This window comes from Trichomycterus rosablanca, chromosome 1 (genome assembly GCF_030014385.1).
Source record: "Trichomycterus rosablanca isolate fTriRos1 chromosome 1, fTriRos1.hap1, whole genome shotgun sequence".
NCBI lineage: Eukaryota > Metazoa > Chordata > Actinopteri > Siluriformes > Trichomycteridae > Trichomycterus > Trichomycterus rosablanca.
In genome coordinates, this window is record NC_085988.1 from 56,469,659 (window position 1) to 56,492,758 (window position 23,100).

The window sequence follows — 23,100 nt, forward strand, 5'->3', positions numbered from 1 at the left end:
CGCTAAGGCACATCGCTTAGATTCACCGCTTAGGCACATCGCTTAGATTCACCGCTTAGGCACATCGCTTAGATTCACCGCTTAGGCACATCGCTTAGATTCACCGCTTAGGCACATCGCTTAGATTCACCGCTTAGGCACATCGTTTAGATTCACCGCTTAGGCTAATCGCTCAGATTCACCCCTTAGGCACACCACTTAGATTCACCGCTTAGATTCACCGCTTAGGCACATCGCTTAGATTCACCGCTTAGATTCACCGCTTAGATTCACCGCTCAGGCACATCGCTTAGATTCACCGCTTAGGCACACCGCTTAGATTCACCGCTTAGGCACACCGCTTAGATTCACCGCTTAGATTCACCGCTTAGGCACACCGCTTAGATTCACCGCTTAGGCACATCGCTTAGATTCACCGCTCAGGCACATCGCTTAGATTCACCGCTTAGGCACATCGCTTGAATTCACCGCTTAGGCACATCGCTTAGATTCACCGCTCAGGCACATCGCTTAGATTCACCGCTTAGGCACATCGCTCAGATTCACCGCTTAGGCACATCGCTTAGGCACATCGCTTAGATTCACCGCTTAGGCACATCGCTTAGATTCACCGCTTAGGCACATCGCTTAGATTCACCGCTTAGGCACATCGCTTAGATTCACCGCTTAGGCACATCGCTTAGATTCACCGCTTAGGCACATCGCTTAGATTCACCGCTTAGATTCACCGCTTAGGCACATCGTTTAGATTTACCGCTTAGGCACATCGCTCAGATTCACCGCTTAGGCACATCGCTTAGATTCACCGCTTAGGCACATCGCTTAGATTCACCGCTTAGGCACATCGCTTAGATTCACGGCTTAGATTCACCGCTTAGGCACATCGTTTAGATTCACCGCTTAGGCACATCGCTCAGATTCACCGCTTAGGCACATCGCTCAGATTCACCGCTTAGTTACATCGCTCAGATTCACCGCTTAGGCACATCGCTTAGATTCACCGCTTAGGCACATCGCTTAGATTCACCGCTTAGGCACACCACTTAGATTCACCGCTTACATTCACCGCTTAGATTCACCACTTAGGCACATCGCTTAAATTCACCGCTTAGATTCACCGCTTAGACTCACCACTTAGATTCACCGCTAAGGCACATCGCTTAGATTCACCGCTTAGATTCACCGCTAAGGCACATCGCTTAGATTCACCGCTTAGATTCACCGCTTAGATTCACCGCTTAGGCACACCACTTAGATTCACCGCTTAGATTCACCGCTTAGATTCACTGCTTAGATTCACCGCTAAGGCACATCGCTTAGATTCACCGCTTAGATTCACCGCTTAGATTCACCGCTTAGGCACACCACTTAGATTCAGCGCTTAGATTCACCGCTTAGGCACATCGCTTAGATTCACCGCTTAGATTCACCGCTTAGATTCACCGCTTAGGCACATCGCTTAGATTCACCGCTTAGATTCACCGCTTAGAATCACCGCTTAGGCACACCACTTAGATTCACCGCTTAGATTCACCGCTTAGATTCACCGCTTAGATTCACCGCTAAGGCACATCGCTTAGATTCACCGCTTAGATTCACCTCTTAGATTCACCGCTAAGGCACATCGCTTAGATTCACCGCTTAGGCACATCGCTTAGATTCACCGCTTAGGCACATCGCTTAGATTCACCGCTTAGGCACATCGCTTAGATTCACCGCTTAGGCACATCGCTTAGATTCACCGCTTAGATTCACCGCTTAGGCACATCGTTTAGATTTACAGCTTAGGCACATCGCTCAGATTCACCGCTTAGGCACATCGCTTAGATTCACCGCTTAGGCACATCGCTTAGATTCACCGCTTAGGCACATCGCTTAGATTCACCGCTTAGAGTCACCGCTTAGGCACATCGCTTAGATTCACCGCTTAGGCACATCGCTTAGATTCACCGCTTAGGCACATCGCTTAGATTCACCGCTTAGGCACATCGCTTAGATTCACCGCTTAGATTCACCGCTTAGGCACACCACTTAGATTCACCGCTTAGATTCACCGCTTAGGCACATCGCTTAGATTCACCGCTTAGATACACCGCTTAGGCACATCACTTAGATTCACCGCTTAGGCACACCGCTTAGATTCACCGCTTAGGCACATCACTTAGATTCACCGCTTAGGCACATCGCTTAGATTCACCGCTTAGATTCACCGCTTAGGCACACCACTTAGATTCACCGCTTAGATTCACCGCTTAGGCACATCGCTTAGATTCACCGCTTAGATTCACCGCTCAGGCACATCGCTTAGATTCACCGCTTAGATTCACCGCTCAGGCACACCGCTTAGATTCACCGCTTAGATTCACCGCTCAGGCACAGCGCTTAGATTCACCGCTTAGGCACACCGCTTAGATTCACCGCTTAGGCAAATAGCTCAGGTTCACCGCTTAGGCACACCGCTTAGATTCACCGCTTAGGCACATCGCTTACATTCACCGCTTAGGCACACCGCTTAGATTCACCGCTTAGGCACATCGCTTAGATTCACCGCTTAGGCACATTGCTTAGATTCACCGTTTAGGCACACCGATTAGATTCACCGCTTAGGCTCATCGCTTAGATTTAGCGCTTAGGCACATCGCTTAGATTCACCGCTTAGGCACACCACTTAGATTCACCGCTTAGATTCACCGCTTAGATTCACCGCTTAGGCACATCGCTTAGATTCACCGCTTAGATTCACCGCTTAGGCACATCACTTAGATTTACCGCTTAGATTCACCACTTAGATTCACCACTTAGATTCACCGCTTAGGCACATTGCTTAGATTCACCGCTTAGATTGACCGCTTAGATTCACCGCTTAGGCACACCGCTTAGATTTACCGCTTAGATTCACCGCTTAGATTCACAGCTTAGGCACATCGCTTAGATTCACCGCTTAGGCACATCGCTTAGATTCACCGCTTAGGCACACCGCTTAGATTCACCGCTTAGGCACATCGATGAGATTCACCGCTTAGGCACATCGCTTAGATTCACCGCTTAGGCACACCGCTTAGATTCACCGCTTAGGCACATCGCTTAGATTCACCGCTTAGGCACATCGCTTAGATTCACCGCTTAGATTCACCGCTTAGGCACATCGCTTGAATTCACCGCTCAGGCACATCGCTTAGATTCACCGCTTAGGCACATCGCTTAGATTCACCGCTTAGGCACATCGCTTATATTCACCGCTTAGGCACATCGCTTGAATTCACCGCTCAGGCACATCGCTTAGATTCACCGCTTAGGCACATCGCTTAGATTCACCGCTTAGGCACATCGCTTAGATTCACCGCTTAGGCACATCGCTTAGATTCACCGCTTAGGCACATCGCTTAGATTCACCGCTTAGATTCACCGCTTAGGCACACCACTTTGATTCACCGCTTAGATTCACCGCTTAGATTCACCGCTAAGGCACATCGCTTAGATTCACCGCTTAGGCACATCGCTTAGATTCACCGCTTAGATTCACCGCTTAGGCACATTGTTTAGATTCACCGCTTAGGCACATCGCTCAGATTCACCGCTTATGCACATCGCTCAGATTCACCGCTTAGGCACATCGCTCAGATTCACCGCTTAGGCACATCGCTCAGATTCACCGTTTAGGCACATCGCTTAGATTCACCGCTTAGGCACATCGCTTAGATTCACTGCTTAGGCACATCGCTTAGATTCACCGCTTAGGCACATCGCTTAGATTCACCGCTTAGATTCACCGCTTAGGCACACCGCTTAGATTCACCGCTTAGATTAACCGCTTAGATTCACCGCTTAGATTCACTGCTTAGGCACATCGCTTAGATTCACCGCTTAGATTCACCGCTTAGGCACATCACTTAGATTCACCGCTTAGATTCACCGCTTAGATTCACCGCTTAGGCACATCACTTAGATTCACCGCTTAGATTCACCGCTTAGATTCACCACTTAGATTCACCGCTTAGGCACATTTCTTAGATTCACCGCTTAGATTCCCCGCTTAACACACCGCTTAGATTCACCGCTTAGATTCACCGCTTAGATTCACAGCTTAGGCACATCGCTTAGATTCACCGCTTAGGCACATCGCTTAGATTCACCGCTTAGGCATACCGCTTAGATTCACCGCTTAGGCACATCGCTTAGATTCACCGCTTAGGCACATCGATTAGATTCACCGCTTAGGCACACCGCTTAGATTCACCGCTAAGGCACATCGCTTAGATTCACCGCTTAGGCACACCGCTTAGATTCACCGCTAAGGCACATCGCTTAGATTCACCGCTTAGGCACATCACTTAGATTCACCGCTTAGATTCACCGCTTAGGCACATCGCTTGAATTCACCGCTCAGGCACATCGCTTAGATTCACCGCTTAGGCACACCGCTTAGATTCACCGCTTAGGCACATCGCTTAGATTCACCGCTTAGGCACATCGCTTATATTCACCGCTTAGGCACATCGCTTGAATTCACCGCTTAGGCACATCGCTTAGATTCACCGCTTAGGCACATCGCTTAGATTCACCGCTTAGGCACATCGCTTGAATTCACCGCTTAGGCACATCGCTTGAATTCACCGCTCAGGCACATCGCTTAGATTCACCGCTTAGGCACATCGCTTAGATTCACCGCTCAGGCACATCGCTTAGATTCACCGCTTAGGCACATCGCTCAGATTCACCGCTTAGGCACATCGCTTAGGCACATCGCTTAGATTCACCGCTCAGGCACATCGCTTAGATTCACCGCTTAGGCACATCGCTCAGATTCACCGCTTAGGCACATCGCTTAGGCACATCGCTTAGATTCACCGCTTAGGCACATCGCTTAGATTCACCGCTTAGGCACATCGCTTAGATTCACCGCTTAGATTCACCGCTTAGGCACACCACGTAGATTCACCGCTTAGAATCACCGCTTAGATTCACCGCTTAGATTCACCGCTAAGGCACATCGCTTAGATTCACCGCTTAGGCACATCGCTTAGATTCACCGCTTAGGCACATCGCTTAGATTCACCGCTTAGGCACATCGCTTAGATTCACCGCTTAGGCACATCGCTTAGATTCACCGCTTAGATTCACCGCTTAGGCACATCGTTTAGATTTACCGCTTAGGCACATCGCTCAGATTCACCGCTTAGGCACATCGCTTAGATTCACCGCTTAGGCACATCGCTTAGATTCACCGCTTAGGCACATCGCTTAGATTCACCGCTTAGATTCACCGCTTAGGCACATCGTTTAGATTCACCGCATAGGCACATCGCTCAGATTCACCGCTTAGGCACATCGCTCAGATTCACCGCTTAGGCACATCGCTCAGATTCACCGCTTAGGCACATCGCTTAGATTCACCGCTTAGGCACATCGCTTAGATTCACCGCTTAGGCACACCACTTAGATTCACCGCTTACATTCACCGCTTAGATTCACCACTTAGGCACATCGCTTAAATTCACCGCTTAGATTCACCGCTTAGACTCACCACTTAGATTCACCGCTAAGGCACATCGCTTAGATTCACCGCTTAGATTCACCGCTAAGGCACATCGCTTAGATTCACCGCTTAGATTCACCGCTTAGATTCACCGCTTAGGCACACCACTTAGATTCACCGCTTAGATTCACCGCTTAGATTCACCGCTAAGGCACATCGCTTAGATTCACCGCTTAGATTCACCGCTTAGGCACACCACTTAGATTCACCGCTTAGATTCACCGCTTAGATTCACCGCTTAGATTCACCGCTAAGGCACATCGCTAAGAGTCACCGCTTAGATTCACCTCTTAGATTCACCGCTTAGGCACACCACTTAGATTCACCGCTTAGATTCACCGCTCAGGCACATCGCTTAGATTCACCGCTTAGATTCACCGCTCAGGCACACCGCTTAGATTCACCGCTTAGATTCACCGCTCAGGCACAGCGCTTAGATTCACCGCTTAGGCACACCGCTTAGATTCACCGCTTAGGCAAATAGCTCAGGTTCACCGCTTAGGCACACCGCTTAGATTCACCGCTTAGGCACATCGCTTAGATTCACCGCTTAGGCACACCGCTTAGATTCACCGCTTAGGCACATCGCTTAGATTCACCGCTTAGGCACATTGCTTAGATTCACCGTTTAGGCACACCGATTAGATTCACCGCTTAGGCTCATCGCTTAGATTTAGCGCTTAGGCACATCGCTTAGATTCACCGCTTAGGCACACCACTTAGATTCACCGCTTAGATTCACCGCTTAGATTCACCGCTTAGGCACATCGCTTAGATTCACCGCTTAGATTCACCGCTTAGGCACATCACTTAGATTTACCGCTTAGATTCACCACTTAGATTCACCACTTAGATTCACCGCTTAGGCACATTGCTTAGATTCACCGCTTAGATTGACCGCTTAGATTCACCGCTTAGGCACACCGCTTAGATTTACCGCTTAGATTCACCGCTTAGATTCACAGCTTAGGCACATCGCTTAGATTCACCGCTTAGGCACATCGCTTAGATTCACCGCTTAGGCACACCGCTTAGATTCACCGCTTAGGCACATCGATGAGATTCACCGCTTAGGCACATCGCTTAGATTCACCGCTTAGGCACACCGCTTAGATTCACCGCTTAGGCACATCGCTTAGATTCACCGCTTAGGCACATCGCTTAGATTCACCGCTTAGATTCACCGCTTAGGCACATCGCTTGAATTCACCGCTCAGGCACATCGCTTAGATTCACCGCTTAGGCACATCGCTTAGATTCACCGCTTAGGCACATCGCTTATATTCACCGCTTAGGCACATCGCTTGAATTCACCGCTCAGGCACATCGCTTAGATTCACCGCTTAGGCACATCGCTTAGATTCATCGCTTAGGCACATCGCTTAGATTCACCGCTTAGGCACATCGCTTAGATTCACCGCTTAGGCACATCGCTTAGATTCACCGCTTAGGCACACCACTTTGATTCACCGCTTAGATTCACCGCTTAGATTCACCGCTAAGGCACATCGCTTAGATTCACCGCTTAGGCACATCGCTTAGATTCACCGCTTAGATTCACCGCTTAGGCACATTGTTTAGATTCACCGCTTAGGCACATCGCTCAGATTCACCGCTTAGGCACATCGCTCAGATTCACCGCTTAGGCACATCGCTCAGATTCACCGCTTAGGCACATCGCTCAGATTCACCGTTTAGGCACATCGCTTAGATTCACCGCTTAGGCACATCGCTTAGATTCACTGCTTAGGCACATCGCTTAGATTCACCGCTTAGGCACATCGCTTAGATTCACCGCTTAGATTCACCGCTTAGGCACACCGCTTAGATTCACCGCTTAGATTCACCGCTTAGATTCACCGCTTAGATTCACTGCTTAGGCACATCGCTTAGATTCACCGCTTAGATTCACCGCTTAGGCACATCACTTAGATTCACCGCTTAGATTCACCGCTTAGATTCACCGCTTAGGCACATCACTTAGATTCACCGCTTAGATTCACCGCTTAGATTCACCACTTAGATTCACCGCTTAGGCACATTTCTTAGATTCACCGCTTAGATTCCCCGCTTAACACACCGCTTAGATTCACCGCTTAGATTCACCGCTTAGATTCACAGCTTAGGCACATCGCTTAGATTCACCGCTTAGGCACATCGCTTAGATTCACCGCTTAGGCATACCGCTTAGATTCACCGCTTAGGCACATCGCTTAGATTCACCGCTTAGGCACATCGATTAGATTCACCGCTTAGGCACACCGCTTAGATTCACCGCTAAGGCACATCGCTTAGATTCACCGCTTAGGCACACCGCTTAGATTCACCGCTAAGGCACATCGCTTAGATTCACCGCTTAGGCACATTGCTTAGATTCACCGCTTAGATTCACCGCTTAGGCACATCGCTTGAATTCACCGCTCAGGCACATCGCTTAGATTCACCGCTTAGGCACATCGCTTAGATTCACCGCTTAGGCACATCGCTTATATTCACCGCTTAGGCACATCGCTTGAATTCACCGCTTAGGCACATCGCTTAGATTCACCGCTTAGGCACATCGCTTAGATTCACCGCTTAGGCACATCGCTTGAATTCACCGCTTAGGCACATCGCTTGAATTCACCGCTCAGGCACATCGCTTAGATTCACCGCTTAGGCACATCGCTTAGATTCACCGCTCAGGCACATCGCTTAGATTCACCGCTTAGGCACATCACTCAGATTCACCGCTTAGGCACATCGCTTAGGCACATCGCTTAGATTCACCGCTCAGGCACATCGCTTAGATTCACCGCTTAGGCACATCGCTCAGATTCACCGCTTAGGCACATCGCTTAGGCACATCGCTTAGATTCACCGCTTAGGCACATCGCTTAGATTCACCGCTTAGGCACATCGCTTAGATTCACCGCTTAGATTCACCGCTTAGGCACACCACTTAGATTCACCGCTTAGAATCACCGCTTAGATTCACCGCTTAGATTCACCGCTAAGGCACATCGCTTAGATTCACCGCTTAGGCACATCGCTTAGATTCACCGCTTAGGCACATCGCTTAGATTCACCGCTTAGGCACATCGCTTAGATTCACCGCTTAGGCACATCGCTTAGATTCACCGCTTAGATTCACCGCTTAGATTCACCGCTTAGGCACATCGTTTAGATTTACCGCTTAGGCACATCGCTCAGATTCACCGCTTAGGCACATCGCTTAGATTCACCGCTTAGGCACATCGCTTAGATTCACCGCTTAGGCACATCGCTTAGATTCACCGCTTAGATTCACCGCTTAGGCACATCGTTTAGATTCACCGCATAGGCACATCGCTCAGATTCACCGCTTAGGCACATCGCTCAGATTCACCGCTTAGGCACATCGCTCAGATTCACCGCTTAGGCACATCACTCAGATTCACCGCTTAGGCACATCGCTCAGATTCACCGCTTAGGCACACCGCTTAGATTCACCGCTTAGGCACATCGCTTAGATTCACCGCTTAGATTCACCGCTTAGGCACATCGCTTGAATTCACCGCTCAGGCACATCGCTTAGATTCACCGCTTAGGCACATCGCTTAGATTCACCGCTTAGGCACATCGCTTATATTCACCGCTTAGGCACATCGCTTGAATTCACCGCTTAGGCACATCGCTTAGATTCACCGCTTAGGCACATCGCTTAGATTCACCGCTTAGGCACATCGCTTAGATTCACCGCTTAGGCACATCGCTTAGATTCACCGCTTAGGCACATCGCTTAGATTCACCGCTTAGATTCACCGCTTAGGCACACCACTTTGATTCAACGCTTAGATTCACCGCTTAGATTCACCGCTAAGGCACATCGCTTAGATTCACCGCTTAGGCACATCGCTTAGATTCACCGCTTAGATTCACCGCTTAGGCACATTGTTTAGATTCACCGCTTAGGCACATCGCTCAGATTCACCGCTTAGGCACATCGCTCAGATTCACCGCTTAGGCACATCGCTCAGATTCACCGCTTAGGCACATCGCTCAGATTCAACGTTTAGGCACATCGCTTAGATTCACCGCTTAGGCACATCGCTTAGATTCACTGCTTAGGCACATCGCTTAGATTCACCGCTTAGGCACATCGCTTAGATTCACCGCTTAGATTCACCGCTTAGGCACACCGCTTAGATTCACCGCTTAGATTCACCGCTTAGATTCACTGCTTAGGCACATCGCTTAGATTCACCGCTTAGATTCACCGCTTAGGCACATCACTTAGATTCACCGCTTAGATTCACCGCTTAGATTCACCGCTTAGGCACATCACTTAGATTCACCGCTTAGATTCACCGCTTAGATTCACCACTTAGATTCACCGCTTAGGCACATTTCTTAGATTCACCGCTTAGATTCCCCGCTTAACACACCGCTTAGATTCACCGCTTAGATTCACCGCTTAGATTCACAGCTTAGGCACATCGCTTAGATTCACCGCTTAGGCACATCGCTTAGATTCACCGCTTAGGCATACCGCTTAGATTCACCGCTTAGGCACATCGCTTAGATTCACCGCTTAGGCACATCGATTAGATTCACCGCTTAGGCACACCGCTTAGATTCACCGCTAAGGCACATCGCTTAGATTCACCGCTTAGGCACACCGCTTAGATTCACCGCTAAGGCACATCGCTTAGATTCACCGCTTAGGCACATCGCTTAGATTCACCGCTTAGATTCACCGCTTAGGCACATCGCTTGAATTCACCGCTCAGGCACATCGCTTAGATTCACCGCTTAGGCACATCGCTTAGATTCACCGCTTAGGCACATCGCTTATATTCACCGCTTAGGCACATCGCTTGAATTCACCGCTTAGGCACATCGCTTAGATTCACCGCTTAGGCACATCGCTTAGATTCACCGCTTAGGCACATCGCTTGAATTCACCGCTTAGGCACATCGCTTGAATTCACCGCTCAGGCACATCGCTTAGATTCACCGCTTAGGCACATCGCTTAGATTCACCGCTCAGGCACATCGCTTAGATTCACCGCTTAGGCACATCGCTCAGATTCACCGCTTAGGCACATCGCTTAGGCACATCGCTTAGATTCACCGCTCAGGCACATCGCTTAGATTCACCGCTTAGGCACATCGCTCAGATTCACCGCTTAGGCACATCGCTTAGGCACATCGCTTAGATTCACCGCTTAGGCACATCGCTTAGATTCACCGCTTAGGCACATCGCTTAGATTCACCGCTTAGATTCACCGCTTAGGCACACCACTTAGATTCACCGCTTAGAATCACCGCTTAGATTCACCGCTTAGATTCACCGCTAAGGCACATCGCTTAGATTCACCGCTTAGGCACATCGCTTAGATTCACCGCTTAGGCACATCGCTTAGATTCACCGCTTAGGCACATCGCTTAGATTCACCGCTTAGGCACATCGCTTAGATTCACCGCTTAGATTCACCGCTTAGGCACATCGTTTAGATTTACCGCTTAGGCACATCGCTCAGATTCACCGCTTAGGCACATCGCTTAGATTCACCGCTTAGGCACATCGCTTAGATTCACCGCTTAGGCACATCGCTTAGATTCACCGCTTAGATTCACCGCTTAGGCACATCGTTTAGATTCACCGCATAGGCACATTACTCAGATTCACCGCTTAGGCACATCGCTCAGATTCACCGCTTAGGCACATCGCTTAGATTCACCGCTTAGGCACATCGCTTAGATTCACCGCTTAGGCACACCACTTAGATTCACCGCTTACATTCACCGCTTAGATTCACCACTTAGGCACATCGCTTAAATTCACCGCTTAGATTCACCGCTTAGACTCACCACTTAGATTCACCGCTAAGGCACATCGCTTAGATTCACCGCTTAGATTCACCGCTAAGGCACATCGCTTAGATTCACCGCTTAGATTCACCGCTTAGATTCACCGCTTAGGCACACCACTTAGATTCACCGCTTAGATTCACCGCTTAGATTCACCGCTAAGGCACATCGCTTAGATTCACCGCTTAGATTCACCGCTTAGATTCACCGCTTAGGCACACCACTTAGATTCACCGCTTAGATTCACCGCTTAGATTCACCGCTTAGATTCACCGCTAAGGCACATCGCTTAGATTCACCGCTTAGATTCACCTCTTAGATTCACCGCTTAGGCACATCGCTTAGATTCACCGCTTAGATTCACCGCTTAGGCACATCACTTAGATTCACCGCTTAGATTCACCGCTTAGATTCACCACTTAGATTCACCGCTTAGGCACATCACTTAGATTTACCGCTTAGATTCACCGCTTAGATTCACCACTTAGATTCACCGCTTAGGCACATTGCTTAGATTCACCGCTTAGATTCACCACTTAGATTCACCTCTTAGGCACACCACTTAGATTCACCGCTTAGATTCACCGCTTAGATTCACCGCTTAGGCACACCGCTTAGATTCACCGCTTAGATTCACCGCTTAGATTCAACGCTTAGATTCACCGCTTAGGCACATCGCTTAGATTCACCGCTTAGATTCACCGCTTAGATTCACCACTTAGATTCACCGCTTAGGCACATTGCTTAGATTCACCGCTTAGATTTACCGCTTAGGCACACCACTTAGATTCACCACTTAGATTCACCACTTAGATTCACCGCTCAGGCACATCGCTTAGATTCACCGCTTAGATTTACCGCTTAGGCACACCACTTAGATTCACCACTTAGATTCACCGCTTAGATTCACCGCTTAGATTCACCGCTTAGGCACATCGCTATAATTCACCGCTTAGGCACATCGCTTGAATTCACCGCTTAGGCACATCGCTTAGATTCACCGCTTAGGCACATCGCTTAGATTCACTGCTCAGGCACATCGCTTAGATTCACCGCTTAGGCACATCGCTCAGATTCACCGCTTAGGCACATCGCTTAGGCACATCGCTTAGATTCACCGCTCAGGCACATCGCTTAGATTCACCGCTTAGGCACGTCGCTCAGATTCACCGCTTAGGCACATCGCTTAGGCACATCGCTTAGATTCACCGCTTAGGCACATCGCTTAGATTCACCGCTTAGGCACATCGCTTAGATTCACCGCTTAGATTCACCGCTTAGGCACACCACTTTGATTCAACGCTTAGATTCACCGCTTAGATTCACCGCTAAGGCACATCGCTTAGATTCACCGCTTAGGCACATCGCTTAGATTCACCGCTTAGATTCACCGCTTAGGCACATTGTTTAGATTCACCGCTTAGGCACATCGCTCAGATTCACCGCTTAGGCACATCGCTCAGATTCACCGCTTAGGCACATCGCTCAGATTCACCGCTTAGGCACATCGCTCAGATTCAACGTTTAGGCACATCGCTTAGATTCACCGCTTAGGCACATCGCTTAGATTCACTGCTTAGGCACATCGCTTAGATTCACCGCTTAGGCACATCGCTTAGATTCACCGCTTAGATTCACCGCTTAGGCACACCGCTTAGATTCACCGCTTAGATTCACCGCTTAGATTCACTGCTTAGGCACATCGCTTAGATTCACCGCTTAGATTCACCGCTTAGGCACATCACTTAGATTCACCGCTTAGATTCACCGCTTAGATTCACCGCTTAGGCACATCACTTAGATTCACCGCTTAGATTCACCGCTTAGATTCACCACTTAGATTCACCGCTTAGGCACATTTCTTAGATTCACCGCTTAGATTCCCCGCTTAACACACCGCTTAGATTCACCGCTTAGATTCACCGCTTAGATTCACAGCTTAGGCACATCGCTTAGATTCACCGCTTAGGCACATCGCTTAGATTCACCGCTTAGGCATACCGCTTAGATTCACCGCTTAGGCACATCGCTTAGATTCACCGCTTAGGCACATCGATTAGATTCACCGCTTAGGCACACCGCTTAGATTCACCGCTAAGGCACATCGCTTAGATTCACCGCTTAGGCACACCGCTTAGATTCACCGCTAAGGCACATCGCTTAGATTCACCGCTTAGGCACATCGCTTAGATTCACCGCTTAGATTCACCGCTTAGGCACATCGCTTGAATTCACCGCTCAGGCACATCGCTTAGATTCACCGCTTAGGCACATCGCTTAGATTCACCGCTTAGGCACATCGCTTATATTCACCGCTTAGGCACATCGCTTGAATTCACCGCTTAGGCACATCGCTTAGATTCACCGCTTAGGCACATCGCTTAGATTCACCGCTTAGGCACATCGCTTGAATTCACCGCTTAGGCACATCGCTTGAATTCACCGCTCAGGCACATCGCTTAGATTCACCGCTTAGGCACATCGCTTAGATTCACCGCTCAGGCACATCGCTTAGATTCACCGCTTAGGCACATCGCTCAGATTCACCGCTTAGGCACATCGCTTAGGCACATCGCTTAGATTCACCGCTCAGGCACATCGCTTAGATTCACCGCTTAGGCACATCGCTCAGATTCACCGCTTAGGCACATCGCTTAGGCACATCGCTTAGATTCACCGCTTAGGCACATCGCTTAGATTCACCGCTTAGGCACATCGCTTAGATTCACCGCTTAGATTCACCGCTTAGGCACACCACTTAGATTCACCGCTTAGAATCACCGCTTAGATTCACCGCTTAGATTCACCGCTAAGGCACATCGCTTAGATTCACCGCTTAGGCACATCGCTTAGATTCACCGCTTAGGCACATCGCTTAGATTCACCGCTTAGGCACATCGCTTAGATTCACCGCTTAGGCACATCGCTTAGATTCACCGCTTAGATTCACCGCTTAGGCACATCGTTTAGATTTACCGCTTAGGCACATCGCTCAGATTCACCGCTTAGGCACATCGCTTAGATTCACCGCTTAGGCACATCGCTTAGATTCACCGCTTAGGCACATCGCTTAGATTCACCGCTTAGATTCACCGCTTAGGCACATCGTTTAGATTCACCGCATAGGCACATCACTCAGATTCACCGCTTAGGCACATCGCTCAGATTCACCGCTTAGGCACATCGCTTAGATTCACCGCTTAGGCACATCGCTTAGATTCACCGCTTAGGCACACCACTTAGATTCACCGCTTACATTCACCGCTTAGATTCACCACTTAGGCACATCGCTTAAATTCACCGCTTAGATTCACCGCTTAGACTCACCACTTAGATTCACCGCTAAGGCACATCGCTTAGATTCACCGCTTAGATTCACCGCTAAGGCACATCGCTTAGATTCACCGCTTAGATTCACCGCTTAGATTCACCGCTTAGGCACACCACTTAGATTCACCGCTTAGATTCACCGCTTAGATTCACCGCTAAGGCACATCGCTTAGATTCACCGCTTAGATTCACCGCTTAGATTCACCGCTTAGGCACACCACTTAGATTCACCGCTTAGATTCACCGCTTAGATTCACCGCTTAGATTCACCGCTAAGGCACATCGCTTAGATTCACCGCTTAGATTCACCTCTTAGATTCACCGCTTAGGCACATCGCTTAGATTCACCGCTTAGATTCACCGCTTAGGCACATCACTTAGATTCACCGCTTAGATTCACCGCTTAGATTCACCACTTAGATTCACCGCTTAGGCACATCACTTAGATTTACCGCTTAGATTCACCGCTTAGATTCACCACTTAGATTCACCGCTTAGGCACATTGCTTAGATTCACCGCTTAGATTCACCACTTAGATTCACCTCTTAGGCACACCACTTAGATTCACCGCTTAGATTCACCGCTTAGATTCACCGCTTAGGCACACCGCTTAGATTCACCGCTTAGATTCACCGCTTAGATTCAACGCTTAGATTCACCGCTTAGGCACATCGCTTAGATTCACCGCTTAGATTCACCGCTTAGATTCACCACTTAGATTCACCGCTTAGGCACATTGCTTAGATTCACCGCTTAGATTTACCGCTTAGGCACACCACTTAGATTCACCACTTAGATTCACCACTTAGATTCACCGCTCAGGCACATCGCTTAGATTCACCGCTTAGATTTACCGCTTAGGCACACCACTTAGATTCACCACTTAGATTCACCGCTTAGATTCACCGCTTAGATTCACCGCTTAGGCACATCGCTATAATTCACCGCTTAGGCACATCGCTTGAATTCACCGCTTAGGCACATCGCTTAGATTCACCGCTTAGGCACATCGCTTAGATTCACTGCTCAGGCACATCGCTTAGATTCACCGCTTAGGCACATCGCTCAGATTCACCGCTTAGGCACATCGCTTAGGCACATCGCTTAGATTCACCGCTCAGGCACATCGCTTAAATTCACCGCTTAGGCACGTCGCTCAGATTCACCGCTTAGGCACATCGCTTAGGCACATCGCTTAGATTCACCGCTTAGGCACATCGCTTAGATTCACCGCTTAGGCACATCGCTTATATTCACCGCTTAGATTCACCGCTTAGGCACACCACTTAGATTCACCGCTTAGATTCACCGCTTAGATTCACCGCTAAGGCACATCGCTTAGATTCACCGCTTAGGCACATCGCTTAGATTCACCGCTTAGGCACATCGCTTAGATTCACCGCTTAGGCACATCGCTTAGATTCACCGCTTAGGCACATCGCTTAGATTCACCGCTTAGGCACATCGTTTAGATTCACCGCTTAGGCTAATCGCTCAGATTCACCCCTTAGGCACACCACTTAGATTCACCGCTTAGATTCACCGCTTAGGCACATCGCTTAGATTCACCGCTTAGATTCACCGCTTAGATTCACCGCTCAGGCACATCGCTTAGATTCACCGCTTAGGCACACCGCTTAGATTCACCGCTTAGGCACACCGCTTAGATTCACCGCTTAGATTCACCGCTTAGGCACACCGCTTAGATTCACCGCTTAGGCACATCGCTTAGATTCACCGCTCAGGCACATCGCTTAGATTCACCGCTTAGGCACATCGCTTGAATTCACCGCTTAGGCACATCGCTTAGATTCACCGCTTAGGCACATCGCTTAGATTCACCGCTCAGGCACATCGCTTAGATTCACCGCTTAGGCACATCGCTCAGATTCACCGCTTAGGCACATCGCTTAGGCACATCGCTTAGATTCACCGCTTAGGCACATCGCTTAGATTCACCGCTTAGGCACATCGCTTAGATTTACCGCTTAGATTCACCGCTTAGGCACACCACTTAGATTCACCGCTTAGAATCACCGCTTAGATTCACCGCTTAGATTCACCGCTAAGGCACATCGCTTAGATTCACCGCTTAGGCACATCGCTTAGATTCACCGCTTAGGCACATCGCTTAGATTCACCGCTTAGGCACATCGTTTAGATTCACCGCTTAGGCTAATCGCTCAGATTCACCCCTTAGGCACACCACTTAGATTCACCGCTTAGATTCACCGCTTAGGCACATCGCTTAGATTCACCGCTTAGATTCACCGCTTAGATTCACCGCTCAGGCACATCGCTTAGATTCACCGCTTAGGCACACCGCTTAGATTCACCGCTTAGGCACACCGCTTAGATTCACCGCTTAGATTCACCGCTTAGGCACACCGCTTAGATTCACCGCTTAGGCACATCGCTTAGATTCACCGCTCAGGCACATCGCTTAGATTCACCGCTTAGGCACATCGCTTGAATTCACCGCTTAGGCACATCGCTTAGATTCACCGCTTAGGCACATCGCTTAGATTCACCGCTCAGGCACATCGCTTAGATTCACCGCTTAGGCACATCGCTCAGATTCACCGCTTAGGCACATCGCTTAGGCACATCGCTTAGATTCACCGCTTAGGCACATCGCTTAGATTCACCGCTTAGGCACATCGCTTAGATTTACCGCTTAGATTCACCGCTTAGGCACACCACTTAGATTCACCGCTTAGAATCACCGCTTAGATTCACCGCTTAGATTCACCGCTAAGGCACATCGCTTAGATTCACCGCTTAGGCACATCGCTTAGATTCACCGCTTAGGCACATCGCTTAGATTCACCGCTTAGGCACATCGCTTAGATTCACCGCTTAGGCACATCGCTTAGATTCACCGCTTAGATTCACCGCTTAGGCACATCGTTTAGATTTACCGCTTAGGCACATCGCTCAGATTCACCGCTTAGGCACATCGCTTAGATTCACCGCTTAGGCACATCGCTTAGATTCACCGCTTAGGCACATCGCTTAGATTCACCGCTTAGATTCACCGCTTAGGCACATCGTTTAGATTCACCGCTTAGGCACATCGCTCAGATTCACCGCTTAGGCACATCGCTCAGATTCACCGCTTAGGTACATCGCTCAGATTCACCGCTTAGGCACATCGCTTAGATTCACCGCTTAGGCACATCGCTTAGATTCACCGCTTAGGCACATCGCTTATATTCACCGCTTAGATTCACCGCTTAGGCACACCACTTAGATTCACCGCTTAGATTCACCGCTTAGATTCACCGCTAAGGCACATCGCTTAGATTCACCGCTTAGGCACATCGCTTAGATTCACCGCTTAGGCACATCGCTTAGATTCACCGCTTAGGCACATCGCTTAGATTCACCGCTTAGGCACATCGCTTAGATTCACCGCTTAGGCACATCGTTTAGATTCACCGCTTAGGCTAATCGCTCAGATTCACCCCTTAGGCACACCACTTAGATTCACCGCTTAGATTCACCGCTTAGGCACATCGCTTAGATTCACCGCTTAGATTCACCGCTTAGATTCACCGCTCAGGCACATCGCTTAGATTCACCGCTTAGGCACACCGCTTAGATTCACCGCTTAGGCACACCGCTTAGATTCACCGCTTAGATTCACCGCTTAGGCACACCGCTTAGATTCACCGCTTAGGCACATCGCTTAGATTCACCGCTCAGGCACATCGCTTAGATTCACCGCTTAGGCACATCGCTTGAATTCACCGCTTAGGCACATCGCTTAGATTCACCGCTTAGGCACATCGCTTAGATTCACCGCTCAGGCACATCGCTTAGATTCACCGCTTAGGCACATCGCTCAGATTCACCGCTTAGGCACATCGCTTAGGCACATCGCTTAGATTCACCGCTTAGGCACATCGCTTAGATTCACCGCTTAGGCACATCGCTTAGATTTACCGCTTAGATTCACCGCTTAGGCACACCACTTAGATTCACCGCTTAGAATCACCGCTTAGATTCACCGCTTAGATTCACCGCTAAGGCACATCGCTTAGATTCACCGCTTAGGCACATCGCTTAGATTCACCGCTTAGGCACATCGCTTAGATTCACCGCTTAGGCACATCGCTTAGATTCACCGCTTAGGCACATCGCTTAGATTCACCGCTTAGATTCACCGCTTAGGCACATCGTTTAGATTTACCGCTTAGGCACATCGCTCAGATTCACCGCTTAGGCACATCGCTGAGATTCACCGCTTAGGCACATCGCTTAGATTCACCGCTTAGGCACATCGCTTAGATTCACCGCTTAGATTCACCGCTTAGGCACATCGTTTAGATTCACCGCTTAGGCACATCGCTCAGATTCACCGCTTAGGCACATCGCTCAGATTCACCGCTTAGGTACATCGCTCAGATTCACCGCTTAGGCACATCGCTTAGATTCACCGCTTAGGCACATCGCTTAGATTCACCGCTTAGGCACACCACTTAGATTCACCGCTTACATTCACCGCTTAGATTCACCACTTAGGCACATCGCTTAAATTCACCGCTTAGATTCACCGCTTAGACTCACCACTTAGATTCACCGCTAAGGCACATCGCTTAGATTCACCGCTTAGATTCACCGCTAAGGCACATCGCTTAGATTCACCGCTTAGATTCACCGCTTAGATTCACCGCTTAGGCACACCACTTAGATTCACCGCTTAGATTCACCGCTTAGATTCACTGCTTAGATTCACCGCTAAGGCACATCGCTTAGATTCACCGCTTAGATTCACCGCTTAGATTCACCGCTTATGCACACCACTTAGATTCAGCGCTTAGATTCACCGCTTAGGCACATCGCTTAGATTCACCGCTTAGATTCACCGCTTAGATTCACCGCTTAGGCACATCGCTTAGATTCACCGCTTAGATTCACCGCTTAGAATCACCGCTTAGGCACACCACTTAGATTCACCGCTTAGATTCACCGCTTAGATTCACCGCTTAGATTCACCGCTAAGGCACATCGCTTAGATTCACCGCTTAGATTCACCTCTTAGATTCACCGCTTAGGCACATCGCTTAGATTCACCGCTTAGGCACATCGCTTAGATTCACCGCTTAGGCACATCGCTTAGATTCACCGCTTAGATTCACCGCTTAGGCACATCGTTTAGATTTACCGCTTAGGCACATCGCTCAGATTCACCGCTTAGGCACATCGCTTAGATTCACCGCTTAGGCACATCGCTTAGATTCACTGCTTAGGCACATCGCTTAGATTCACCGCTTAGAGTCACCGCTTAGGCACATCGCTTAGATTCACCGCTTAGGCACATCGCTTAGATTCACCGCTTAGGCACATCGCTTAGATTCACCGCTTAGGCACATCGCTTAGATTCACCGCTTAGATTCACCGCTTAGGCACACCACTTAGATTCACCGCTTAGATTCACCGCTTAGGCACATCGCTTAGATTCACCGCTTAGATACACCGCTTAGGCACATCACTTAGATTCACCGCTTAGGCACACCGCTTAGATTCACCGCTTAGGCACATCACTTAGATTCACCGCTTAGGCACATCGCTTAGATTCACCGCTTAGATTCACCGCTTAGGCACACCACTTAGATTCACCGCTTAGATTCACCGCTTAGGCACATCGCTTAGATTCACCGCTTAGATTCACCGCTCAGGCACATCGCTTAGATTCACCGCTTAGATTCACCGCTCAGGCACACCGCTTAGATTCACCGCTTAGATTCACCGCTCAGGCACAGCGCTTAGATTCACCGCTTAGGCACACCGCTTAGATTCACCGCTTAGGCAAATAGCTCAGGTTCACCGCTTAGGCACACCGCTTAGATTCACCGCTTAGGCACATCGCTTACATTCACCGCTTAGGCACACCGCTTAGATTCACCGCTTAGGCACATCGCTTAGATTCACCGCTTAGGCACATTGCTTAGATTCACCGTTTAGGCACACCGATTAGATTCACCGCTTAGGCTCATCGCTTAGATTTAGCGCTTAGGCACATCGCTTAGATTCACCGCTTAGGCACACCACTTAGATTCACCGCTTAGATTCACCGCTTAGATTCACCGCTTAGGCACATCGCTTAGATTCACCGCTTAGATTCACCGCTTAGGCACATCACTTAGATTTACCGCTTAGATTCACCACTTAGATTCACCACTTAGATTCACCGCTTAGGCACATTGCTTAGATTCACCGCTTAGATTGACCGCTTAGATTCACCGCTTAGGCACACCGCTTAGATTTACCGCTTAGATTCACCGCTTAGATTCACAGCTTAGGCACATCGCTTAGATTCACCGCTTAGGCACATCGCTTAGATTCACCGCTTAGGCACACCGCTTAGATTCACCGCTTAGGCACATCGATGAGATTCACCGCTTAGGCACATCGCTTAGATTCACCGCTTAGGCACACCGCTTAGATTCACCGCTTAGGCACATCGCTTAGATTCACCGCTTAGGCACATCGCTTAGATTCACCGCTTAGATTCACCGCTTAGGCACATCGCTTGAATTCACCGCTCAGGCACATCGCTTAGATTCACCGCTTAGGCACATCGCTTAGATTCACCGCTTAGGCACATCGCTTATATTCACCGCTTAGGCACATCGCTTGAATTCACCGCTCAGGCACATCGCTTAGATTCACCGCTTAGGCACATCGCTTAGATTCACCGCTTAGGCACATCGCTTAGATTCACCGCTTAGGCACATCGCTTAGATTCACCGCTTAGGCACATCGCTTAGATTCACCGCTTAGATTCACCGCTTAGGCACACCACTTTGATTCACCGCTTAGATTCACCGCTTAGATTCACCGCTAAGGCACATCGCTTAGATTCACCGCTTAGGCACATCGCTTAGATTCACCGCTTAGATTCACCGCTTAGGCACATTGTTTAGATTCACCGCTTAGGCACATCGCTCAGATTCACCGCTTATGCACATCGCTCAGATTCACCGCTTAGGCACATCGCTCAGATTCACCGCTTAGGCACATCGCTCAGATTCACCGTTTAGGCACATCGCTTAGATTCACCGCTTAGGCACATCGCTTAGATTCACTGCTTAGGCACATCGCTTAGATTCACCGCTTAGGCACATCGCTTAGATTCACCGCTTAGATTCACCGCTTAGGCACACCGCTTAGATTCACCGCTTAGATTCACCGCTTAGATTCACCGCTTAGATTCACTGCTTAGGCACATCGCTTAGATTCACCGCTTAGATTCACCGCTTAGGCACATCACTTAGATTCACCGCTTAGATTCACCGCTTAGATTCACCGCTTAGGCACATCACTTAGATTCACCGCTTAGATTCACCGCTTAGATTCACCACTTAGATTCACCGCTTAGGCACATTTCTTAGATTCACCGCTTAGATTCCCCGCTTAACACACCGCTTAGATTCACCGCTTAGATTCACCGCTTAGATTCACAGCTTAGGCACATCGCTTAGATTCACCGCTTAGGCACATCGCTTAGATTCACCGCTTAGGCATACCGCTTAGATTCACCGCTTAGGCACATCGCTTAGATTCACCGCTTAGGCACATCGATTAGATTCACCGCTTAGGCACACCGCTTAGATTCACCGCTAAGGCACATCGCTTAGATTCACCGCTTAGGCACACCGCTTAGATTCACCGCTAAGGCACATCGCTTAGATTCACCGCTTAGGCACATCACTTAGATTCACCGCTTAGATTCACCGCTTAGGCACATCGCTTGAATTCACCGCTCAGGCACATCGCTTAGATTCACCGCTTAGGCACACCGCTTAGATTCACCGCTTAGGCACATCGCTTAGATTCACCGCTTAGGCACATCGCTTATATTCACCGCTTAGGCACATCGCTTGAATTCACCGCTTAGGCACATCGCTTAGATTCACCGCTTAGGCACATCGCTTAGATTCACCGCTTAGGCACATCGCTTGAATTCACCGCTTAGGCACATCGCTTGAATTCACCGCTCAGGCACATCGCTTAGATTCACCGCTTAGGCACATCGCTTAGATTCACCGCTCAGATTCACCGCTCAGGCACATCGCTTAGATTCACCGCTTAGGCACATCGCTCAGATTCACCGCTTAGGCACATCGCTTAGGCACATCGCTTAGATTCACCGCTCAGGCACATCGCTTAGATTCACCGCTTAGGCACATCGCTCAGATTCACCGCTTAGGCACATCGCTTAGGCACATCGCTTAGATTCACCGCTTAGGCACATCGCTTAGATTCACCGCTTAGGCACATCGCTTAGATTCACCGCTTAGATTCACCGCTTAGGCACACCACTTAGATTCACCGCTTAGAATCACCGCTTAGATTCACCGCTTAGATTCACCGCTAAGGCACATCGCT